Genomic DNA, 14552 nt, shown 5'->3' with positions numbered 1-14552 from the left:
ATGTTGAGAGTTCTTATCGAATGAAGTCTATTTCTTTATTTTCTATTTGCTTGGGATTGCATGTCATTTAAAATTAATTTCTCTTATGTTAGTCACTTATAAGACAAAAAATATTTATTTTGCTAATTCTGACATAATTATTATTTTAAAAAGCTTCTAATATCACTATAGTACAAAATACTTCTATTTTAATTTTATGCTATTTATTATAGTGCCACATACTGACCTCAACACATACAGTAGTGAATTTTCTTGGGATTCTATATGGTCAACAACAGAGCTAATGAACTTACATTGTATGTTCATACTATGGGAATGACTCCTGTTAATTTCAAAGTCACATCACTTGATGACAACTTCTCATATATGGGTACATCTAGTTATCACAAACCTCATAAAGTCTCTATACCAACAAGTTATGAAGTGTTAGATAATACCTATTCCTGAGGAGAAAGGGTCTGAAAGTTTACTCTCTTTACTCAGAGCCAATATCAGTTATTGGATGGAGCAACCGTAGTGAGGATGACTTCATGTCTTATCTAGCTCTTCCATGTCATAAACAGCCAACAACTCAATACACATACTATGTTGTGTCTACATTAGGTTGGAGTGATCAGACAAGTCAGTTCATGATTATTGGTTGCCTTGATAACAGTAATGTGACTATCATTCCAAACAATGATATTACTGTTCCATCAAATCCTCAGGAGAGTGATGCTGTTAATATAATTGTTTCAGCTGGACATTCTTTTGATTTTGTTCTTCATTCTCTTCAAACATTTTTAATTTTTAAGCCTCATGTTGATCTTACAGGAACTAAAATTACATCAGACAGTCCACTCACAATTATCAGTGGACATGAAGCTGCCCGAGTTCCAGCTGGGACTAATGATGCTGACTCTATTGTTACACAATTGACACCAACAATAGCATGGGGAAAGACATTTCTGTTATCACCACACATGGGTCGTATCAATGGACAAAGTTACAAAGTGATTGCTACTAACAGTAAAACAAATGCAATCAAAACCTGTGGTGCAAATTACAATGTTGAACTTATCAAATTTGATGAAAAACAATACCAATTGGTTTTACACAACCAACAATGTATACTGTAGTATTATATCTGATCAACCAATCTATGTTGCTCAAATGGTGTTAGTACATGGTATGCTGGTGGCAACTATGGTGATCCTTCCCTTAACACATTACCACCAATAGAACAATATGAACACTCCATCCAGTTCTCTGCATTGCTATCAAGTGTTACTAGTTATTACAGTGTTGTTGTACCAAATGATGCTATTTTAACCAGAGTTTATTGATCAACAATGTTCTTATCAATCCACCATGGGTTCTAATATATGCTTTTGATGGTTCTATCTATGGATATGGGTATTCAACATCTTTTAGTGGTACTAATACAATAACACATCCTAACCCAAATGGTAAATTGTTTGTCTCTATCTATGGCTGGAGAAGTAATGCAGGGCAAAGTTATGTTGGTGGCATGAAGTTAAATCCAATTAACATTCAGAGAAAGAATGGTAATACTTTACATGTAATTGTTATTTTGCTTTGCTATAATTTTATTTACAAATTTTGTATGCATGCTTACAAATTAGTAATTATTTACATCTTATCAATTCAATTTCATTGCACTATCTATAGACTTGTGTTCATTTTGCCTGTAAGTGTCCATGTACAAACAATATCCTTCAATGATGTTATAACTTTGTTGTGGGTACATGTCGGCAATTTGAAACTTTATATAACTGTCTGTAATGATGTGATAAGTGTTTTATCCTTGTTAGAATTCACTGAAAACAACAGTCATTTTATAAAAAAATTTAGTATATATCTAAACAGTATTTTAATTTAACTCTTTTGTTGCAACAGGTATAAAGTGCAAGAACGATGTTTATGAGGTAAAATGTCCGACCAATCTATGTGATACAGCACAATGTCCAAACATACCTGATGCTATATGTGTACCATCAAGCTGTGGTCAATGTTCAGCTCATTTCTTTAGCTCTTCTGGTGATAATGTAACAAGTAATTGTATGTAGTGCGTACAAACAATTGGAAATGAGTTTATTGTCTACTTTTATTTGTTCACATATTCTTGATAAACCATCAATATATTGTCCTAATAATTTGTGCTGTATGACATTTATATAGTTGATGACTTTTGAAGATATAAATGTATCAACCAAAAGTATAGCAAAAAACATAGACAATTCATAGAATAAAGATTCCTATGCACTTAAGGTATCAAGCATGATGGAGATATTTAACTGTATATAGATATTACTTAGTAAACATAATATGAAATGCACTATCATTACCGTATAAGCAATAGAGTATACATCCCTCCACCAGAAGACAAGAAGTACCTGTCAAGAAGTTTACAAATTCTAGGTGATAGTAGTCTAAGTTCAGGATTGGATGATGATGCTGGTGACTTGGGTCCAATCATTAAATATTTAATTATGTATGGGTATGTACAATAATAAGGTAATATATGTAATAAAATGACACTGTGTTCTCAACGTGATACAATACCAAATGTTTTCCTTAATCCCTTTTAAATTATTGTTAAATAATACCATTGTGATATTTACTAACATATAAAATCTAGAGTACTGGAAATAAGTCTTCAATCTCTAATTGAGTACTCTCTATTATGGAAAAGTAGAGTCTTGATCATAGAACTTTAAAGTAAACCATTTCATTTCTATCACTGCATGCATAGAGACTACTCACTAAATATTATATATTTGTTTTCAACATTTGGAAATAAGTATCATTTTCTTGTGATAATATATGAATTCTCAAATTCTTTTAACAAAGATTCATGAAAAGCATCAAACTTATAAGATGACTTTTGAAGCAGTTGGGAAGTTTTGGTATAAATGATTATATTTCATTATCAGCTTAAATAGCTTTTGAAAAATTAATTAACATTTCTTGTAATGTCAATGTTTAAAATGTATTGAGCTAAACAAAACTAAATAACAACTCAAAAACTATAAATGAACAAATTTTATATTAACTAATTAACACTAAACATTGAATTAGTTTCCTAAATGTACTACATAGTTCATCACTGTTACTATCTATATGGCCCAATATCAACAATCTATTACACACGTTTTTGTTGTTTTTGTTTTTGTTGTTGTTGTTGTCGTTGTTGTTTGTTGTTGTTGTTGTATGCCTTGTCTTTGTTGCTGTAGTTCATACATTTGCATCATTTGTACTGTTTGTTGCGTTTTTAACAAACGTTTGATTTTTCTGAGTTCTCGTTGCTCTGGAGTTTCTGAAAAGTATATCATACAGAGATATGGACATACTAAACAGTCAATACAAAATTTGCCTGGTTCACTGCAGGAACAATCATTTTGGACACAAGCATAACAGCATGCTCCTCCACAACAACAACAGCAAAACAAAATAAATGCAGTAACACAGACAGTGATAACGACCCAGTTTTCAGTTATATAATCTATCCATGAAATATTTGTATCAGCTGTGACAAGAGAAATAGTGAACACTGACATGATCATTGCATATGTTACTCACCATTACATGTACTAACTGTAGTAGTAGGTTTGGAGCGACTAGAGACTGATATAAAAGAGAGAACAGATTATAATTATATGAGCTAAAAATAATTATTAAATTACACATACTGTATAGACACTCCAAAGTAACATCATCATTATGTGTACAGACACTACTAGCATATGAAGTCGATGGACATGAGTTGCTTGAGGAGTAACAAATGTCAGAAGAAGTGCTATGCATTGTAGCAGTCCATATTGGTTGACTTGTAGCACCAGATCTATGAAGTGTATGAGCTGTGTTACTTAACGTTAAGTATACCCTACAGATTAAGATGATTGTAGTTATTGTAGCCATTGTATCCTAGTTGTTTGCATATCACTCCAGCATCAGTGCTACCAAACTGATCATCACACATAGTTCCCCATTGTCCACTACAGTAGACCTCCACACGACCTTCATTAGAATAACTTCCTCCTTGAAGACGTATCATACCAGGGTAAGGATTGTTGTTCCAGATCCTAGTAGCGTCTGCAAGAATTTAGATAAATATGTTGCATGCTTTTTATGAGGAATGTGACTCACAGCAATACACAGTAGCATCATATGAGTTGATGCATCCTCTAGTACCAGTAGAGAAGGAACATTGAAAGATTGTCAGATATTCACTACTATCACAGGAGACATCACTTAGAATTGTCAGACTGTAATCGGTACCATAACTGCTTATATATTTAAAATTTAGCCATTTTTTGTTTTACTAACCTAACCAATCCTGCTCTAGAGTAACTCGAGGCTCCTGTATATCCTAACTGATGACAAATGACATCAGCTTCATTTTGACTGTAGCTGTAGTCGTCACAGATATTGCCGGCCGTCACATCATCATTGTCATAGACCCTTACAATTCCATAGTTGTAGGAGTTTGAAGTGACTCCATTACGAAAGAGTATTATAGAACTTGCTAGATATAAAAATGAACGAGAAATTAAAGTAATAATAATTATATTTAATTTAATTTGCTTAGTAGATATTGTAGTGAGGCGACTTACAGTGAACATAAGAAACAAAACAAGTCAGAGCACTCAAAAAGAACAAAAAGCTATTCAGAGTCATTTTCTCTAAGATAAATCCAATAGATTTTGAGGTATCAGTCAATTCGCGCAGCCGTTAATGTCGATAGACACGGGTGGGATCTGTAGTTATGCATAAAACATTAGTTATAGTCAGTCACACCTATTCTAGGACCTGTGCTATGCTTTAAAATAGTAACTAAAGAACACAGACTCTATTTACATATATTAAACAATCATGAAAATGGCAACTACTCTAAGTAAGCCAGAGTGGGATTTAATTGTGAGCTGCTTATATTATGACTATATCACTTATATAGTTGATTGATTTGTAGAGCTTGTTATAATAATAATAACTGAGAGAGATGTTCATTCCTTGCTTAACCTAATGAGTTCCAGCTATATAACTAAATTGATACTTTACAAACTATGAACCTATATTAACAGACAATACATATTGATACAATTACTATCATGCAAACAAATGAAACTGAAATATTGCAGGTGTTGTGATTCCATTTTGGTAAACAACATTAATTCTTGTTTACATTTCAGTGAAATGTAAACAGCAAATATATTTACCAGAATGGCATCATAACATCTCAATATTTCAAATAAATAATACAATAATAATGGATCAGTATGATACCATTATTATGATTCATAATCACTGAATGTAATCATACAAGATATAGTAGAAGTTTCACAGGAAAAAAGTATCAAATACATTCATTGTTCTATTGATGTAAATGAGATGGTTTATACTACAATTACAATATTAAATATCCATTCATTTTGTACCATGTATTTTACATAATGTATATATGATGGATTTATTACAATTGTTGTATTAACGTTGTAAATTTTCAATTGTAATAACAATGTGTAAATATGTATGTAAATGTATTGGCATTACCACTGTGTAAATTTGTATGTAAATGTATTGTAAATTTTTACAATGTCTTTACACTGTTGTATTATCGTTGTAAATTTTTAATTATAATATTGTATTTAAAGAAAAAACATCTGTAAATAACAAAAATGTATTTAAAATATTCCAACAGTCTAAACTTAGTTTAGTAATGTGTGGTCAATGAGTGGAGCAAATATCAAGTTCTTCCTGAGCTCCTAAACAGTAAAGTTCAGAGAAAAGCACATAAGTAGTGAAGGGTAACTCCTTGAGAACCCTCCTTGAAAACGCATAAACCAAGGGCAAAGGCACTAAGAAAAATGACATTAACCTCTCTCTCTCTCTCTCTCTCTCCTGTGTAAGTTATAAGCTAAGTCAATACCAATCATTGCTCCAGTAGGTGATGGATAAATACTCATGTTATCAGTGGTATAATCTAAGAACTTAGCACAAGCATATCTCTCTACATCATGTGAGTCATAATCTCCCCAACGTAACTGAACATCTACCCAATATTTCTGTGTAGTTGTAGCATCCATTACATCCCTGTAGAATTATTATCAATAAATTAATAATATTAATGTCAGTATGTCATTATAATGTTTCAGCTCAGACAGTAGTCTCCATTATAATCACAACAACTCAGAGGATTGACAGATATATACACTACTCATCATCAGCTGATATTACCCCGGTATTAACAATAACTTTATTGTCCTCTACTAGTACTAATTGTTTAGACACATTCCTTATTATAATACTGGTTATAACAAGTGTCTTTATTTTGTATCTACTATTATTACTGTTATTAATAACACAGCTGTTTTTACTTTGTATCTGCTAATAAAGATGGTTTTAGACACATTCCATTTATAAGAGGCAAACAAGAGTATGTCAGCACATGAACTGTTCGTTTTATATGATTTACGAGGATGAACGGTCTCCTTCTGTAGTGTCTCCATCTCTAATGCATCTAACTCTTGATCAAATACCTAGAATTAGAGGGTGTGGTCAGTGGGTGGAGCATAAACTATGAGATCTACCAGACAGAGATCCATCACAACAGATTCATGAATTTTTTGCCACAAATGAGCTCGGAAAAATTTGAATTAGAGAGATTTGCAATGTTGGTATTTTACCATGCATGAATATACCAGTTAAATCAAGTTGAACTTGAAAACCAACATAAGCCTAATAAATAGAATAATTAATTAATTTTAATAAGTTAATTAACTTAACATTAGCTCTGTTAATTGTAGGAGACCACCACAATGTAAATCGTCTGTTAGGAATCTGGTTTAGACCAGATCTCTGAGCATTAGTTAAATTCTTGTATTTCATTGACTTCTCAAATCCACTGGCTTTCTCCCAAAACAGACCTCCCACGTTGGAAAGTATGTGCCTTTGAAGAGGGTGTGTTCCATTATCCCTTCCACACCCCCAAGAGCCTGTATCATATCTGTACAATAGTTTATTGAGGTTCCACAGTTTGCCATCATGACGTTGATGAGTCCACCAGAATGGATTTTGTTTAAGGACCTGATATTGTTTTGAAGTCAGTCCTCACTCTCCAACCTTTGTCATAAGCTAGAGTGTGACGATCTTTCTGGAACAATGTATTAATATGAGGTATTCCACAGTCCCAGGAGTCCTCAAGATCTTCAAGAGTGAGACGACGATTTTGAGCATTAGCCTCTTGTCTCTTTAGATGATACTCCGCCCACACTCGTTGACTGTCAATAAATTGTGTGTGGGGGGAGGAATACGTAAATTTGTTAAATGTATATAACATTGTCACCAGACACCAGTAGATAGAAATTGATCAATATACTTTTTTTTCAGTTCTGTAGTCTATAATCCTTATCTTAAGCAACAGTTATCAACTAGTGATTTTGGTGGTATATATCAATTTGGGATACTCACCATAACAAATCTATCCACACATATCAGGTCAGTATAATCTGTGTCCATTCTCTTCTGGGGCTCAAGTATTAGTATTACTCACAGCATGCTATAGTATTGTTGTGTCTTTCATTGTGCAATGAAAGGCATAACAATCCTTCTCGTTGATCTAAAAAAATGAGGATATGGTTATATTACTACTGAGTGTCTCATTCTACTATTTAGGAGCATGAGAAAAGGGTATGGTCCATACACTATAATTTATATGACCAATCTCTCTTGGCTTCTGGGGGTGATGACAATTCTCTTAAACTGTGGCATTTAACATTAACCAGAGTGCTCAGTCTCAACCTACACAAGCAACTATCTGTAGTGTGAGATTTCAACCTAAAAATATATCATCTGACATATGCCAGTACTGGTAAGAGAACACATGTGCTTTGTAACTGTCCATCAGACAATAGCTTAGTTAATATCATCATAGCAGCTCTAAGTGCAATGAACAAAGTTTATGTATCATTTGCAGATTATATAATTAGGCTAATGGACATCAGAATGCTTTCTGAGGAGTTAGTCTCAGTGTAAGTTACTATTACTGTAAAGATGTCTGGCTAACTGAGTGGATGAATCAATTATACTTTTCATAGCTCTACAGATGGTGAACTTAAACTCTGGTGTGTGGAGACAGGAACCTGTCTAAAAACTTACAAAGGTGACGTGAATAAAACAAAGTTTGTGGGACTGTCTGTAAACAATGGATATATTGCTTGTGGTAAGGAGTTAATTATTGTTTGTATATGACACACTGTATGATCTGTTAGGATCAGAAAACAACTCTTTTTGTGCTTATCAAAAATATGTAATAAGTCAACCAATTGGTTGACTTATTACATATTTTGAACTTGTACTTGAGTATTGCAATACTCAAGTACAAGTTCACAATCCCAAGAAGTGTTTTAGTAAGTTGATTAATAAGAAGTACATATTTTAGTGTACATTACATTACATTGTTCATGGAAAACCTTAAATAGACTTGTCAATTAAAATGACACTGTCAAGTCTTTATTGTCTGTCTCTTTAGCCTGTTGCAAATGATGCACAAGAAAGACTTTGATAAATTAATAATGGAATATACTAATAAATTCCTTATGTTTCTGAATTCTGGGCTCACAGGAATTGTTCTGTCATTGTCTAGAACTATTCCATGCCATATAAACAATATCATGACAGTTTTTTAACCAGTAATACCAGGAGAGCAAGCATATCTCAATCATTCCATTATCATAATATTATACATTATATCTTTATTTGACTTAATTAGTAAGGACAAAGATATCATACTGTATGTAGTAAAAGTTAGCAAACAGCATCAGTATACAAAGTATTATGTTCTAATAATAGTTGCTATATCTCTGATGGAAGTCATATTTTGCTGGCATATAGTTTATATGTTTAGGGTTTAGGGATGCTCTCCATGGGACTTGTCTTGATGCCACAATCTGACCTGAGGTGGTCTAAAGAGACTGATGTGGGTATCAGTTATTTTAGATCTGGTGTGAGTCATGATAATACCAGTTAATACCTAGCTTATATTGGTAAGGAGAGAAAATTATGCCTGTTATTTTTATCCCTTTATTCTCTAGGTATATTCAAAGTACATTGTCCTACACATTTCCTTAATTTTAGTTCAATTGAAGAGTCAAACCAATTACAGCTGACAGAGAAGATATGAGCTTAATAACTGAGAACTATGTTTATAATTATTGAACAGTAATTAATTTTACTTCTCCTTAATTAAATATATAAATGCTTTTCTTCAAGAAATTAATGAATACTATTGAACATGAGAATGTTTAACCGGCTCTAGTGTAGATAGTAGTGTGTTATATAAGGGTTGCTTCATTCCTCTATATCTCTTATGTAAATTGTTATATTGAGGACTATTTGTTAATAGTACCTGTGTAGTTAGTGATTACTATATATGATGGTAAATCATTTTGTATCTCTTATTAAAGTAAGCAAACTACCCAATGCTTTAAGTTGTGTACATGTATACACTGGTGTATGAATTGTTACATTAGATATAATCTCTCTATAGTTTGTGTTTGTGATATGCTAGTTCCCCTCACAACAAGACAACAGATAGTAGTGATAGAGAAACAAACTAATGAACAGAGTCAACTCGTTGCTATCATAACCCGTACTGTTAATAGACATTGTGATGAAATCATCATGATGACATTCATGATGATACAACATGAGGTAGGTATTTGTATACTATGTTGGAGGTGACTATTTGTCTGTGGAAGTCCCAGATAATTTATTGTGTATTAAACTGATCCCCACCCCCTTATCCTATGAGTTCTTTAGGAATATAAATACCACGGGTATGAAACGAGAAGGCATTTTAGAGTTTAGACCAATCTTGATACGAGTTTTGAATCTAGTGGGTTGAGTCATGATATCTTCTCAACTGGTTAGACTAGTTTATTAACCTTGTTTTCACATTTAACTATAGATCTAAAATCTCCTGAGTATTAACAACAGCCTCTCTAAAGTAAGTCATTAGACCAGTATTCTACTTATCAATAATCTATATATATATATATATATAATGTATTAATAATTATATATGATATATATTTTATATAGGTAGTAATAATGATGAGCTCAGTGTGGAGTCAAATGTAATCAGTATGGAGGTGTGGTCATTATATGCCACACCTCTCATAGACTTTGAGACAACATCATAGCTCACAGTAGTAGGTGTGGGTCTAACCTTGATAATGTCTTTTATCCAGATACCATAAGATCTGTCTAACATGATTATCAAACCAAACAATGAACTCGTCATCTACTCTTAGGAAACAATAAGCAGTACATTCCTGGTAACCTAGGTAATTAAGATGGGTGTGGTCAATTACAGCAATAATAATATTCATAGTTCTAAACCTCATTTTGTAAGTTCCAGACTCCCTTTTTGTGTGTAAAATCTTCATACATTTTACGATATTTTTACTTTGGTAATATACATACTTCAAATCCTCCCATATTAAACAAGTTAGGATTATCTTTACTATGTATTAATATAAAAACTGTTGTATTGTAGTAATGGAACATGGAATTGTAGTAATTAATATATACAAGACATTCACATAGACTTTGAGACAAACATCATATCAGGATATAATATAGTGGGTGGAGTTCTATTATATGCTGTACCTTGAGTAAATGACCACATTATTTTTAGCTGTCATATAGTCTGCAATATTGTGAACAACAATTATAGAATAATTGATTCAATAATGTCCGATCAATCTTCTCATAGAGTTTCTCAAACAATGACTCCATCATTACATTGCACTCTCCTTCACCAGTATCCCAGACATCTTGAAGATTATTGATACCTGAGAGAAAAAGAGGTAAGAATAAACTTACTTTCTCCTCTCTTACCTTGACACTATTGTAGACTAGTGGAGGAAGAGGTTCAGTGTCTAATGGTTTGATCCAGGAAGGAAACAGTTGTCGTTTGTCAGCCTCGTACCACAGATATTGATCAAGATAGGCATCAGTTATTTTTCTCTAATGGTTCTACCTCATATACTGGTATCAGATGACCATAGAGATCTATAAAGTATAAACTCTATACCAACCTAGAAATGGATGTAGTCAATTAATGAATAGGTGTGGCTAAGAACTGACTTCTTTGAAAGCTCTTTGTATTAGATGACATTTGATTCTTGATAGTGTCTCATGAGGATTATCATAAGCTTGTTCAATGTATACCAAGTTCTTCACGTTGAGATTGATTGAGACAAACTCTTAACACTAAACACACTCCCATACATTTAATGATACTACGACATGATCTAGTACCTGTACACTTCTTTAAATCTCTCTAGTGCTAAGATAAGAATTTTAGTGTCATATTTGTATGACAAAGGAGGTAATGGATAGAAGAGAAACATCTGCTCTCTAAGCAGTGGACAGTTGTTATATAAAAAGCTACAGCCTCTTCAGCAGTGATGTAGGAACTATCCTTCAAATAATTATGTTGTCTCTCTTGTTCTCCTTTGAGATAGAGACACGTTAGATGTCCCAAGTTCTTTTTACAAAACTGTATTATCAGTAGTAGCTCCTCAATGTATACCTCTCTGTTATAATGTGCTGTGTTAGTCTACCAATCAGCTTTAGACTTGGACATAACGTAGGATCATGTTCTCTACTGGGATAGGTAGACCAGGACTTTCCAAGGAATGTTTAGTTTCCAACATCGCCAGCTTTCTTTGCTAACACAAACTTTGTTTTGTTTGATACCTTCTGGCATCATGTCAGGAATATAATGCATTACCTAATAATGGTACAGGGCTTAAAATAGAGTGAATTGTCTATTGTATGACTTACAGCTGCTCTTAGTTCAAGGTCAAATTGATTCTGAACTTGTTATTTAAGTAACTGTTTTAACACACCCTTTGAGTGACGACACTTAAATTGACGAGAGAGGAGGTTCACAAACCATTGTTCTAATGATGGAACAATTCCTCTCATAAAGAAAATCCAAATTACCACCAAACAGGTCCCTTACAACAAGACCTTATATAACGGGAAGTTCCATCAATATATTACTTATTAAAGAGGTTATTAACTACAGTATTAAAACTAATAAATGACATGTTTAAGATCTTTACCACATTCTAATCTGTCACATCACTTATATTTACAACATCATTCCAGTAAGTTGTCCCATGTGAGAAAAGATAAGATGTAATCTGTCGAAAGCTAGAGAGAGACAGAGACAGAGACAGAGAAAGGAGAGTAGAGGTATTAACACGATATGTTTATTCTATACCTGGAAGACATCTACATTGCCCAGACAATATATACATGAGAATCGATCACAATTTTGTTAAACAAAATATTTCACAACACAAGTAAAAGGCATAACCCAATCTCTTTTATGGTCAGTGTCTACTGGTTTTAAGTTAAAGTTGTAGTCCAAATGTAAATAGTTGAGATTTTTACAATGAATAATAGATTCAACACATTGTAACTTGACAACAGACTTGAAGCCCCCCCTCCACCCATCAAGTTTGTAGACTGGAAAACTTGGTCTGTTTAAACGACTAAAATAGATACCTAATAAACAATGACATCATAATGACATCCTCAATACAGTAAATGATCTTTTCTTCATTGTTTAGTGGACGGTGTTTTAAAGCATTAAGAACAAAATACTTTGAGCAGGACATGGTTGGTGGTAACTTTGGTCCTAGACTATGGAACATCTCCTCAGATGCCAGCAGCCCTAGGACCAACAACCACCTTGAAGATGGCACAACAATGTTGAAGCAAATTGCAAGGAAAGCCCACCCCCAAGTGTGTGAACTTGTCGAAATCTTCAAGCAAAGAACAATCAGCATTGAAGTCAGCATTGCTCAATTTGAAGCAGGATCCAGCCCACCTAAAAAAGAGCTAAGAAAGTCTGTTGAAAAAGACAATAAATAGGAGAAACTAAAAAGTAGATTTGATCAAATTAGTTAGAAGAGTATATTAGAGGAATTTCTGCTCATACTGCATTTGAACTATATTGTGGATACATAGTTTTGTTGGAACTTAATACTATTAGTTGATTTTTAACCTTTTTTATTTTCTTACAAACTTACTTCTATCATTTCATCACGTTTTTGATGAGTAGGCAAAATGGCACTGGTCGTCAATTAGTAGGCAAAACGGGAGTAGGCAAAATGGCACCAATTCGTCTGCTGAGTCTATTTTTTGTGTTAATTTTCAGATTCCTAATGTAAAGTATCATTCTCCTTTTCTTATGTGACAACAATAAATGCTTACCTTAAAGACCTATGATCCACAACGTACATTCTGCTCAGTGAAAATGCAGTACAAAATTATAAAGGAGGAATTAAAGGTTTGACACTCCTCCTGGTAATAGCTGTGAGTTCAGATTGTAGCTCTGCTAGGTCCAATCCGACCACTATTAATATTTCTAGTTATTAGTCCAATTAGAATATTTTGTGACTCACTTCTTTCTATCAGGTAATCTAAAAATACTATAATTCTTCATTTTCATGTTAAAAGTTTTTAGTATTTTCAAGTTAATTTTAAACGTTTGATAAGTGGTCCAATTGAGAAACAATGGTTGACTGTCGTCGGAAAGGGATGTTGGATGCCCACCAGCTCAATTGGAGTTTTTTGCTTTGGTTTTGTCACCACACTTTTACAGTCGGTTATAGCCTTTTATTAAACTACACCTGTCTGAATGGGGACTTTTAAGTTTTATGTAATTAATAAAATGGAACAAAGTTCGGTTGGGCCTAATTTTGCAGGCTTACCAAAATTGTACTTACTAGTAAAGGTCTTACTGAACATTATTATTAAGTTTCAACTAATTTCATTTAGGTCCTCCAAAAGATGTCCTAAGGCTGGGTTTTCATCTCCAAACTCTCCTTCTACGCCCCCCTCTCTTAATCCTAACATATGTTAACTACTGTTGAGATCAGAAAATAGTGATAAATATTTTTAGTCTTAACTGAATTAAATACCAGATAATGACTAGTGGTCTCTCCCTCTAGAGTTCACAAGTGTGGGTCTGATCCTGAAAATAATTTGGACCCTAAAGTCAAATTACTTTTTTCGGTGGAAAAACAAATGTTTTCAATCTTAATAATGTGCTTTTATTCTAATGTTCCCTAATAATTTACTATTATCAACCCAAGGGACTATACTATTTTTATTTTTGGGAGGTATATATTATTAAATCACTTGATATTATTTAGTTTATTTAGTCCCCTCCTCTTTCCTCTCCTCCCTTCTTGTAACAATCTATCAAATATCGTTCACTAATTTTATATAAATACGTTACTAACTTACATTGACGAAAAATCTCCACAAAACCTATAGTGGAAGTATTATTCTATGGTTTATATCTTCTTATATTATTAATGTGGATTTTGTGGTATTTTATTACATTTTTACAGTGAACAACAATTGTTATTTAACTATTAGTTCTATATAAAAGTATTTATATGTATAGTGATTGTAATATTCCACTTATTATTATTCCACTAGGTTAGACTAAATAGGGGTAT

The 14552-nt window shown here is 32.9% G+C and overlaps 1 pseudogene; it reads right to left on the bottom strand.

Annotated features, from left to right (window-relative positions):
• Window positions 1–5873: 5873 nt before the first annotated feature.
• LOC121392223 lies at window positions 5874–12698 on the bottom strand (annotated as a pseudogene).
• Window positions 12699–14552: the final 1854 nt, after the last annotated feature.

This window comes from Gigantopelta aegis, unplaced genomic scaffold (assembly GCF_016097555.1).
Source record: "Gigantopelta aegis isolate Gae_Host unplaced genomic scaffold, Gae_host_genome ctg3538_pilon_pilon, whole genome shotgun sequence".
Classification (NCBI taxonomy): Eukaryota; Metazoa; Mollusca; class Gastropoda; order Neomphalida; family Peltospiridae; genus Gigantopelta; species Gigantopelta aegis.
The sequence above is the reverse complement of the archived record's forward strand: the minus strand, read 5'-3'. Positions and strand labels throughout refer to the sequence as shown.